This window comes from Salvelinus fontinalis, chromosome 13, assembly GCF_029448725.1.
Source record: "Salvelinus fontinalis isolate EN_2023a chromosome 13, ASM2944872v1, whole genome shotgun sequence".
NCBI classification, from domain to species: domain Eukaryota; kingdom Metazoa; phylum Chordata; class Actinopteri; order Salmoniformes; family Salmonidae; genus Salvelinus; species Salvelinus fontinalis.
The window spans coordinates 30,646,120-30,654,928 of record NC_074677.1 but is presented as its reverse complement, the minus strand read 5'-3'; the positions used below and the strand labels follow the sequence as shown (position 1 = coordinate 30,654,928).

At 40.3% G+C, this 8,809-nt stretch overlaps 1 long non-coding RNA gene across 2 annotated transcripts; it reads right to left on the bottom strand.

Moving 5' to 3' along the window:
• Positions 1-1,584: 1,584 nt before the first annotated feature.
• On the bottom strand, positions 1,585-8,182 carry LOC129868425 (uncharacterized). Of its 2 annotated transcripts, none has more exons than XR_008761761.1 (4): positions 7,470-8,182; positions 7,080-7,168; positions 3,893-6,978; positions 1,585-3,662 (listed from the first exon to the last, which is right to left on the bottom strand). It is a non-coding gene; the product is annotated as an uncharacterized LOC129868425 (long non-coding RNA). The 2 variants fall into 2 exon arrangements; XR_008761762.1 differs by having other exon boundaries at positions 7,686-8,181.
• Between the last annotated feature and the right edge of the window lie 627 nt (positions 8,183-8,809).

The window sequence follows — 8,809 nt, the reverse complement described above, 5'->3', positions numbered from 1 at the left end:
GTAAAGCGCTCCAAGGACACATGGAAAGCCGTCCAGGAATCGCTAAGGTTAGCAGTACAACGGCAGAAGAGGAGCGCTGACCAGCACCGCAGTGAGGCCCCCGTGTTCACACCGGGGGACAGGGTCTGGCTCTCGACCCGAAACCTGCCTCTCCGCCTGCCCTGTCGGAAGCTGGGGCCGCAGTGTGTGGGGCCGTTTAAAGTCCTGAGGAGAATAAACGAGGTGTGTTATAGGTTACAACTTCCTAGGTATTACCGTATTAACCCCTCGTTTCATGTGTCTCTCCTCAGGCCGGTGGTGGCTGGTCCCCTGCAAGAAGGTGAGGTGCCTGAGGTCCCTCCACCCCCTCTGGAGATCGAGGGGTCCTCGGCGTACACAGTACGTGCCATTCTGGACTCGAGACGCCGGGTGAGGGGCCTACAGTACCTCGTGGACTGGGAGGGTTACGGTCCGGAGGAGAGATGCTGGGTTCCGGTGGGGGACATTTTAGATCCTTCTCTTCTGAGAGATTTCCACCGCCTCCACCTGGATCGCCCGGCACCTCGCCCTCCGGGTCGTCCTCGAGGACGGTGGCGGCGCGCTGCGGGAGCCGCGCGTCAGGAGGGGGGTAATGTCACGACTTCCGCCGAAGTTGGCTCCCCTGCCTGTTCGGGCGGTGCTCGGCGGTCGTCGTCACCGTCCTACTAGCCGCCACCGATTCCTTTTTCGTTTGTCTGTTTGTGTTTTCTGATTATTTGCACCTGTGTTTTTTTTGTTACGTAATGAGCTTCCCTATATTTAGGAGTTTGACCCGCCCTTGTTTTTTTGTTACGTGCGTTGTATGTTGGGTTGTTGCAAGTGTTTTTCTGCGCCCTGTATGTTCGGGCTTCATATTTTTGTTAAGCAGTAAAAGGAATACTTTTTCCCAAGCGGCTCTCTCTCTGCGTCTGATTCTTTTCACACCCTTTTACGATCGTGACAAAAAGTAATGATGGACTGTTGTTTCTCTTTGCTTATTTGAGCTGTTCTTTTACCAAATAGGTATTTTACCAAATAGGGCTATCTTCTGTATTCCACCCCACCTTGTCACAACACAACTGATTGGCTCAAACGCATTAAGAATGAAATAAATTCCACAAATTAACTTTTAAGAAGGCACACCTGTTAATTGAAATGCATTCCAGGCGAATACCTCATGTAGCTGATTGATAGAATGCCAAGAGTATGCAAAGCTGTCATCAAGGCAAAGGGTGGCTACTTTGAAGAATCTCGAATATAAAATATATTTTGATTTGTTTAACACTTTTTTGGTTACTACATCATTCCATATGTGGTATTTCCTAGTGTTGATGTCTTCACTATTATTCTACAATGCAGAAAATAGTAAAATAAGGAAAAACCATGGAATGAGTAGGTGTGTCCCAACTTTTGACTGGTACTGTACATTTGGTCATATTCGCAGATTCACAGACTATTTAGCCATTTTCTAAAATATAATTTAAGAATATATAGACTTAATTCAGAAGAGCCAGGGTAGAATTTCCCAACTACTACTAATGGCATCTTTTTGTAGACACCAGCCTATGAAATAAATGGAATATTTGTAGGGTTTTTGGATAAACACTGAAAATAAGGTATGTGGTAAACCCAGGCTTAGAATTTTTTATACGTTTTGTTCTATGAGATAATCTTCCTCAGCTAACGTCAACTTTTTGTGAATTTTGAATTATTTATATAGGCAGAGTAAAGAAAAAGCACAAAGGCTTCATAATTCATAAAGGTCATGTTAATTGACTGATATTATATTATAGAGCAAAACTTAGCTTGTTTTAACCTCAGACCTTATTTTCGGCGTTTATCCCAAAACCTTATTCTTTACCTATTAATTTTCTCCAAAGGAATGGCTGAATGAATCATATGTAAATAAATCAGTTCCAGTTTCTAGGACTACAAACAGGCGGTAGGCTATGCCAGCTGGTTTACACCTCTGTAATAACCAATGATGTCAATGTACCCTAGATGACTGCCAGGGGGCGCTGTTTTGGAGCCACTGCGCAGCCACTTTTCTACTCAGATTACATTGTACATACAATAAGTGTATTGTCATGTTGTACACAATAAATGTGTTCTGTATTGTACACAAAGTACATTGAAAAATGCATTTATTTAACATTCTAGCTATTTAACAGAAGCTCTTAGAGCGACTTACTGTTTTTTGTGCGCCTGTATACCCCTACATTAATCTGGCCCTGAATGTTACTGTCCCCACTACAACAAAGAAAAAGTTAATTACATGTAATTTTGTCCTTGAAACATTTTATTGAAATACTGTAGAATTACATTCATTCCTATTGAGGACTGCTCCTTCTGAGTAGTACCAATATGGCGACTAGTGGCTTCAAAGCTTCTCATTGGCCAATACATATAATCAGCAATCCAGGGTTTATATACATCATTGGTAGTAACCTAATCACATAATAAGTGCATCTGTTTGGAAACATTTCTCTTTATAACTGGATGTTTTCTCCACAGACGTCTTCATAAACTACAGCGACAAGTGTTTTTCTGCCACAGTCATTAGCATTGTTTCCATGAAGAACATACTTTTTACTTCAAGCTGTATTGCAATGCATAGTGTTTTTCATCCCTGGTCCCAGAGGGCCACACTACAGCACCTGCAATGTGAGGACCCCTAGGACCTGTAGTGAAGAGCACTGAAATATTTCCACAGTTACGACAAAGCAAATTCCAAAGTCCATTTAAAAACCATGTTCTATGTGCATCAGGGCACTGTCACTAAAGCACCTCGCTGAACGGTGTCATTTCTCGCACCTTCATTGAACTACAGTGATGTAGGGCACCCTTCAGAGGTTGTCCACCAGACTCTCTGTCCAGCCTGCTGATCAGGACGGATGTGGTGTGGAGTTCAGTTAGAAACAGGAAGCTCGTTCTACTCTCCCCCTTAACAGCTCTGTCACAGCAGCCTGTCTATAAGTGGAGCTGTCAGTGAAATGGAGGTGGCCTGAAGAGGCTTTACTGAAGGTGAGAACAACACAATACATGTACTTCTATTGTCTCATGTTTAAGACTGTAGGAGCAGCTTAGTTGGGGAAAGATAGACTATTTGAAGTGGTTCAATTTTAGACTTATTATTTTGTGTTATTTTCATCCTCACACTAAGGTGAAGATTGATTTGATTATATTCATAGCTTTCAATAACGTACCACTTTGTACCACTTCAGAAGTCTGTTTTGAAATGTCCAAAAGATTAACCAGCAATCATGGATGATGTTCAGGTGAATGTGTGAAAAAGAGTATGATGTTAAAGTTTAGTGCAATTAAAACAATGTAACTATTTCTGTTTAACTGTATACATAAGCCTAAATGTTTTAAAGCTGGTAGTGTTCTTATCTTCTGATGCAGATACTGTATCACTGAACTAACAGGGGTGTGTATTGAATATAATACCATCATAACCTTTTCTTGAAAACTGTCAAGACTTGACACAATGGCATTTGGCTATAGTGCTGTGGTTATCTGTAGGCTTAGGTTCTTTACAGGAACACAAGGAACACAGCAATTTATACCATGTGAGGGGTTTTCTACATTCTTTTTAAGACAACCTTGGGTGAGCAGGAGATTTGTGCCGTTACAGCTGAATAAGGAACAAGTTTGGCCAACACCTGTGGAACAGAGAAAGCAGTAATACATTCTAATAGTGATACCAAACAAATATTCTAAGTTCTTTTTAGTAAAGTGAAAAGCAGCAGTAAGCAACTGTTCTTGGTGAATTACTTATACAGAAGAAAACTATGGAGGAAATTAGATTCTTCAACAGAAAAAATGCATTATTGTGCTACTTTTCTCCTTTAGGTATGATAGCCATCTTCAGCCTACAAGGATCTGTCCTCACCATTGTGTCTGTGGCATCGCTCAGTGTTTTCTCCGCTTTCTGCCTGTGGTGCAGGAGGAAAACCAGTGAGTAGCACTGTATTAAATATTATGAAATGTATTACATATGTATTACATGTTACACTAATCAACCTGTACAATGTCATGAAATAAATTTGTCATGTAGCACTAAAGCTAAATCAATATACTTAATTCTTTAGTTTTCCACTTTGATTTGTGAAATAATTGTACAGAATCAGTCAGTGTAGTGTATGTGCCATTAAATACAATTGTCCCGCTTTTCCTCATCTGTAGAAATAATACATGAAGAGAATCAAATTTATGACCCTCAAATATTGTAAGTATAACATAAACATAGAAATGAAATAATTGATGCACTGTAAGACCGATTGTGATCTTATGGATATGGTGAATATTACATAGATGAATGGGAAAATTAGTGTATGTATTTTCTAATGTGAAATTCATAAAATAGGAATTTTCTATCATTCATAAAAGAGCTGTTTATATTCTAACATTACAGTTTAATTACATGTTGTAAAACAATTTAACCTCATTATTGGCTAATATATTACAATATGATTTTACATCCCGTAACTCTACCCACTCCACAGCCACGGCGAAGGTAACAGATTTGCAGTAATGCGATCTCAAACAGGTAAACTGACATTTTGATTCATCATACCCTTTGAGGCGGTTTCACCTGCAGGTGTAGCCTTATTCAGGGGCGAAAATCTGAGATCAACCTTGGAGGGGACAATTACATTAAATTTTCTCAAGAGCAATTCCTGAGGGGGACACCAAAAGTAGTGCTGTAACACATAGCATACGTTGTTAAATGTATATTGAGGAACCATAATTCCTACAACTGGATAATTGATAGGTACAGTAGTTAACTGAAGGGTTTTCCCAACTTGTTCAAATGTTTAAATCATTATAATTCTACTACTAATAATAGTTATAGCAGTGCTCCTTACCAGTCCAGTATGTATGCAGGTATTCGTACTTACAACCAGCAATATCAAGAAAGGTCAGTAGGTGACAATGGTACTGTACACTGTATGGGTGTAGTTTTCATAAATACAATGAACATGGTGTGATCACATCTAAAAGAATTTCCATTGAGAACCATCACAAAGTTGGTCTCCGTATTGAATTGACCTTTTAATTGGACATTTTCTGATACATTTATATAGTCATTAAATATGTCCACCTGGCCTGAGTCTACAATATCTTTGCAAGAACAAAAAGCTTAAAATAAGTAGTTCTAAAAGCAAAATAACTACTTCAATGAAAAACCCAAATAAATCAAACAAAATATCCTTCAGTGTCTCAACTCAGCCAGTGTCTCAACTCAGCCAGTGTCTCAACTCAGCCAGTGTCTCAACTCAGCCAGTGTCTCAACTCAGCCAGTGTCTCAACTCAGCCAGTGTCTCAACTCAGCCAGTGTCTCAACTCTTCAAACAGCAGCTATGGACAAGTATGTCGCACAAAGTAGGCCATTTTAAATAAAATAACATGAAATAAATCATTTGTAAGTGTCCTGAAAACTACTAAACAAAAGAACAAATATCAATTACACCAGGGGTTCTCAAACAGGGGTCCATGGACTAATTGCAAGGGGTCCGTGAAATAAAAAAGTGTAATGAATGTAGTCAGTACCACAAGGTTTCCAGTAAGTTTACATATAATATAGAGGGGGTGGAGGTCCCTGAGGACTGCTCAAAACCTTGCCTGCCTTGCCTCAAAATATGCAGGGGTTCCAGTACCCCAAAAAGGTTGAGAACCACTGCTATACACACTACTGAACAAAAGAACCGAGCATATGTTTGCGGGTTTCCTCAACAACACATCAGTTGGCACTTTCGCAATGCCCTCGCCTGTTGTCTCCGACACACTGTATAGCCCAATAAACTCCTTGTGAGGGACATGGTCATGGTCAACATAACGCAGACAGACACTCTCCTGTTCAGCACCAGAGACATCTTGAGTACCATCAACAATTAATGAAAATTGTACAATCGGAAGAGACCTAATCTCAGCTGCAATGCCTCGAATGACTATTGGCCATGATGTTCAGAATTTCATTCTGTGCTTTGGGGCCTGTGTACATTGTGGTACGCTCTGTTAACCACTTCAGTAAAATGGGATCATCCTCTTCTGCCCTAAGTTTCAAAATCTGGTATAAATTCCCACTGTCATCCGTGTGGCCTCTAAAGGCTTGTCCCTGTCTTACTACATGCCGCACCGAACTAACAATTTTCATCAAGCAATGCCTTGCGTCATCCAGCTGTTTAACCCACGCGCTGGACACTGATTGGATTTAGCTGGTGTGCTGTTACAATTACAAAGTGGCAGTGGGTTTGGCAATTTTGATGTGCTGTGAATTTTTCAATGCCTTTTCTCCAGTTCCTAAATCCTGCACTAATGAAGGCAGCATCAGCTCTTTGGCCAAAAGATGGCTGGCTTGAAAACCCTTGGCTACAGTGAAAACACAACACTCCTTTTATTGATGGATTATAATGTAGCCAGGGGAAATCGCGAAACCATCTCTCTTGAAACGTCAACACTCTGTTGGCAAGAGTTTGCGGTTCTATAAATTGTGGGTGTGGCTGATATGGTTTTGTGCCATCACTGTGGTAACTGGACAATGCTGTGCCACTGTCCCCTATACTGGTGCTGCTGGCAACAAGGGTGACACTTGGTCCTGCCGTGGCTGTGACACTGTCCTCTGAAGTCTCTCTTCCTGGCTCTTTCCCTTTCACCCCCCCTAACTGACTCAGCCGGTCTCCTAGAAAATAAATAAGGTGTTTGCCGTACTCCTAACTACCGGTAACCAAAACTACACAATTAATCACAACAGCAATACCATTGCCGTAAACAAATCTTAGTTTAGTCACCAGTTTAAGTTGAGAGTGGGGGTATCCATGGCATTTTCCAATTATGTCCCTATTTTCCAAGTCAAAAAAATTGAGAACCTTTCATAATGTTGCCAAACAAAGACTCAACAAACTTACCTGAGACTCCCTGTCTCTGCCAGTCTGTCCCCAGCTCTGCTGTCTGTGTGCCATCTGTTGCCTGCTCTGCCTAATGACATCATTGTGAAACATTTCCATTAGCATTTCACTTCTTTCTTATGAACATTTTATCAACTAGTCTTTGAGATATTAGGATACTAGAGTTCTTACTATGCGTTTTGGTGTACTGACAAATACTCTGATGTCCGTCTTCTTACTTTTTTCTGCCATTTTTCTACCTGGCTGGCTGGCTGGCCTAGCTGCACACACACACATTTACACAACACATGCTGCAACCTTTTGTAATTTAAATAGTTTGTTTCATATTGGCTGGCTTCCAAAAATAGCTGAATTTGTAAAGCTAGCGAGCACCAATTCCGTTTCTGTGTGTTTGCTATAATCTTTGCTACCTGGTTAAATAAAGGTGAAATAAAATAAAATAAAAAAAGTTCACTAGCGACAATTTATCTTTTGCAACGAGACCATTACATATATTTAAGACAATGGTAGAAGAGAGTGTAGTTCTGTTCTGTTCAGTTTGGACTTCAGTTTATTGCTAACCTTATCACAGGGACGTCGAAGCACTACAGCTGCATGCTGATCTTGGAATAAACTGACGATAGCAAAGATTCCATCTTTGACGACGCCACATAAATGGAATAGGTACTAGCTAGCTTGATAGTTAATGTTTGCTTTAGTTTGCGCGCTAGCTCTGCAAATTCCCCTAGTGTGTGAACCCTGCCAACATAAAAATAAATAAATATCATTGCTATGAACCTGCTATGGATTGACTGGATTAACCTCGCGTCAGTTACGTACATGTCCCTTTCGGACAGTAGATACGAACTCTCTATTACCTTGCCAGCTAAAGAACTGGCAGTGCATCAAACCATTGTGAGGCAAAGGGCGGGGGGGGTCGCAATCTTTTGAAATTTAAATGCGCTATTAAGTGTCTATAATCAGCACAAGTGCTTTCATTGCGTATTATTAATATTATTGAAATTACATAGTTATGTTTACAGTGATATATTGGGGGGGACAAATCATATTTTTCCCAAGATGGGGGGGTCGTGTCCCCCCCGTCCCCCCTGGGATTTCCGCCTATGGCCTTATTCTACTTAAAATAATCCAGAATAAAAAAGAAAATGTATTTCACAATTGTCCTCAATTAGTGTGCTATCTCGTCTCATATTGAATGATTGAATGAATCTAATTAATATATGTGGCTTTTGTGCTGATCAACAGTAAATGACATGTTCTCAATACTGAATCGTTCTCTATTGAATCTCTTGGTTTTTTTCTAGTCACACGATCCAACCAGATTATTAGAGAGCTGCTGCCAACACCAGTGTAAGTAACGCTACTCATACATGAAGGTCTTATGCCCACCCTGCTTTTGTCTTGTTTCAACATGACATTTGAAATGTTCCTTAAAACTGGATGGTTGGCAAAATATATACTTGTACAAATATGAATACAAGCAAACAATAGCTTCAAATAAATGAGAAAATCTAAAAGAAGATTGGAGTACAGTTTTTCACCTTCCAGCTCACCCTTTTTGGTTCTTACATGAAATGACCACGGATATACTTCTGACCACATATTAGCTATGGTCTGTTTTACCTTCGGTGACCTCTCAGGACTTTATCATTGTCACCAGATATGCTAGTAACAAACAGATACTCTACACTCACAATAAATACTTTAAATGCATTTTATTTTACAGGGAACCAATACCACAAGGTACGTTGTATGTATTTGTTAATGTACAATAAAGACCTTTCCATTGACTTCCATGGTGTCAGTGTGTCACGGCCGTCGAATGAAGAGGACCAAAGCGCAGCGTGGTGAGCGTACATATTCCTTTTATTTAGAAATGACGCCGACAAAAACAATCGTGA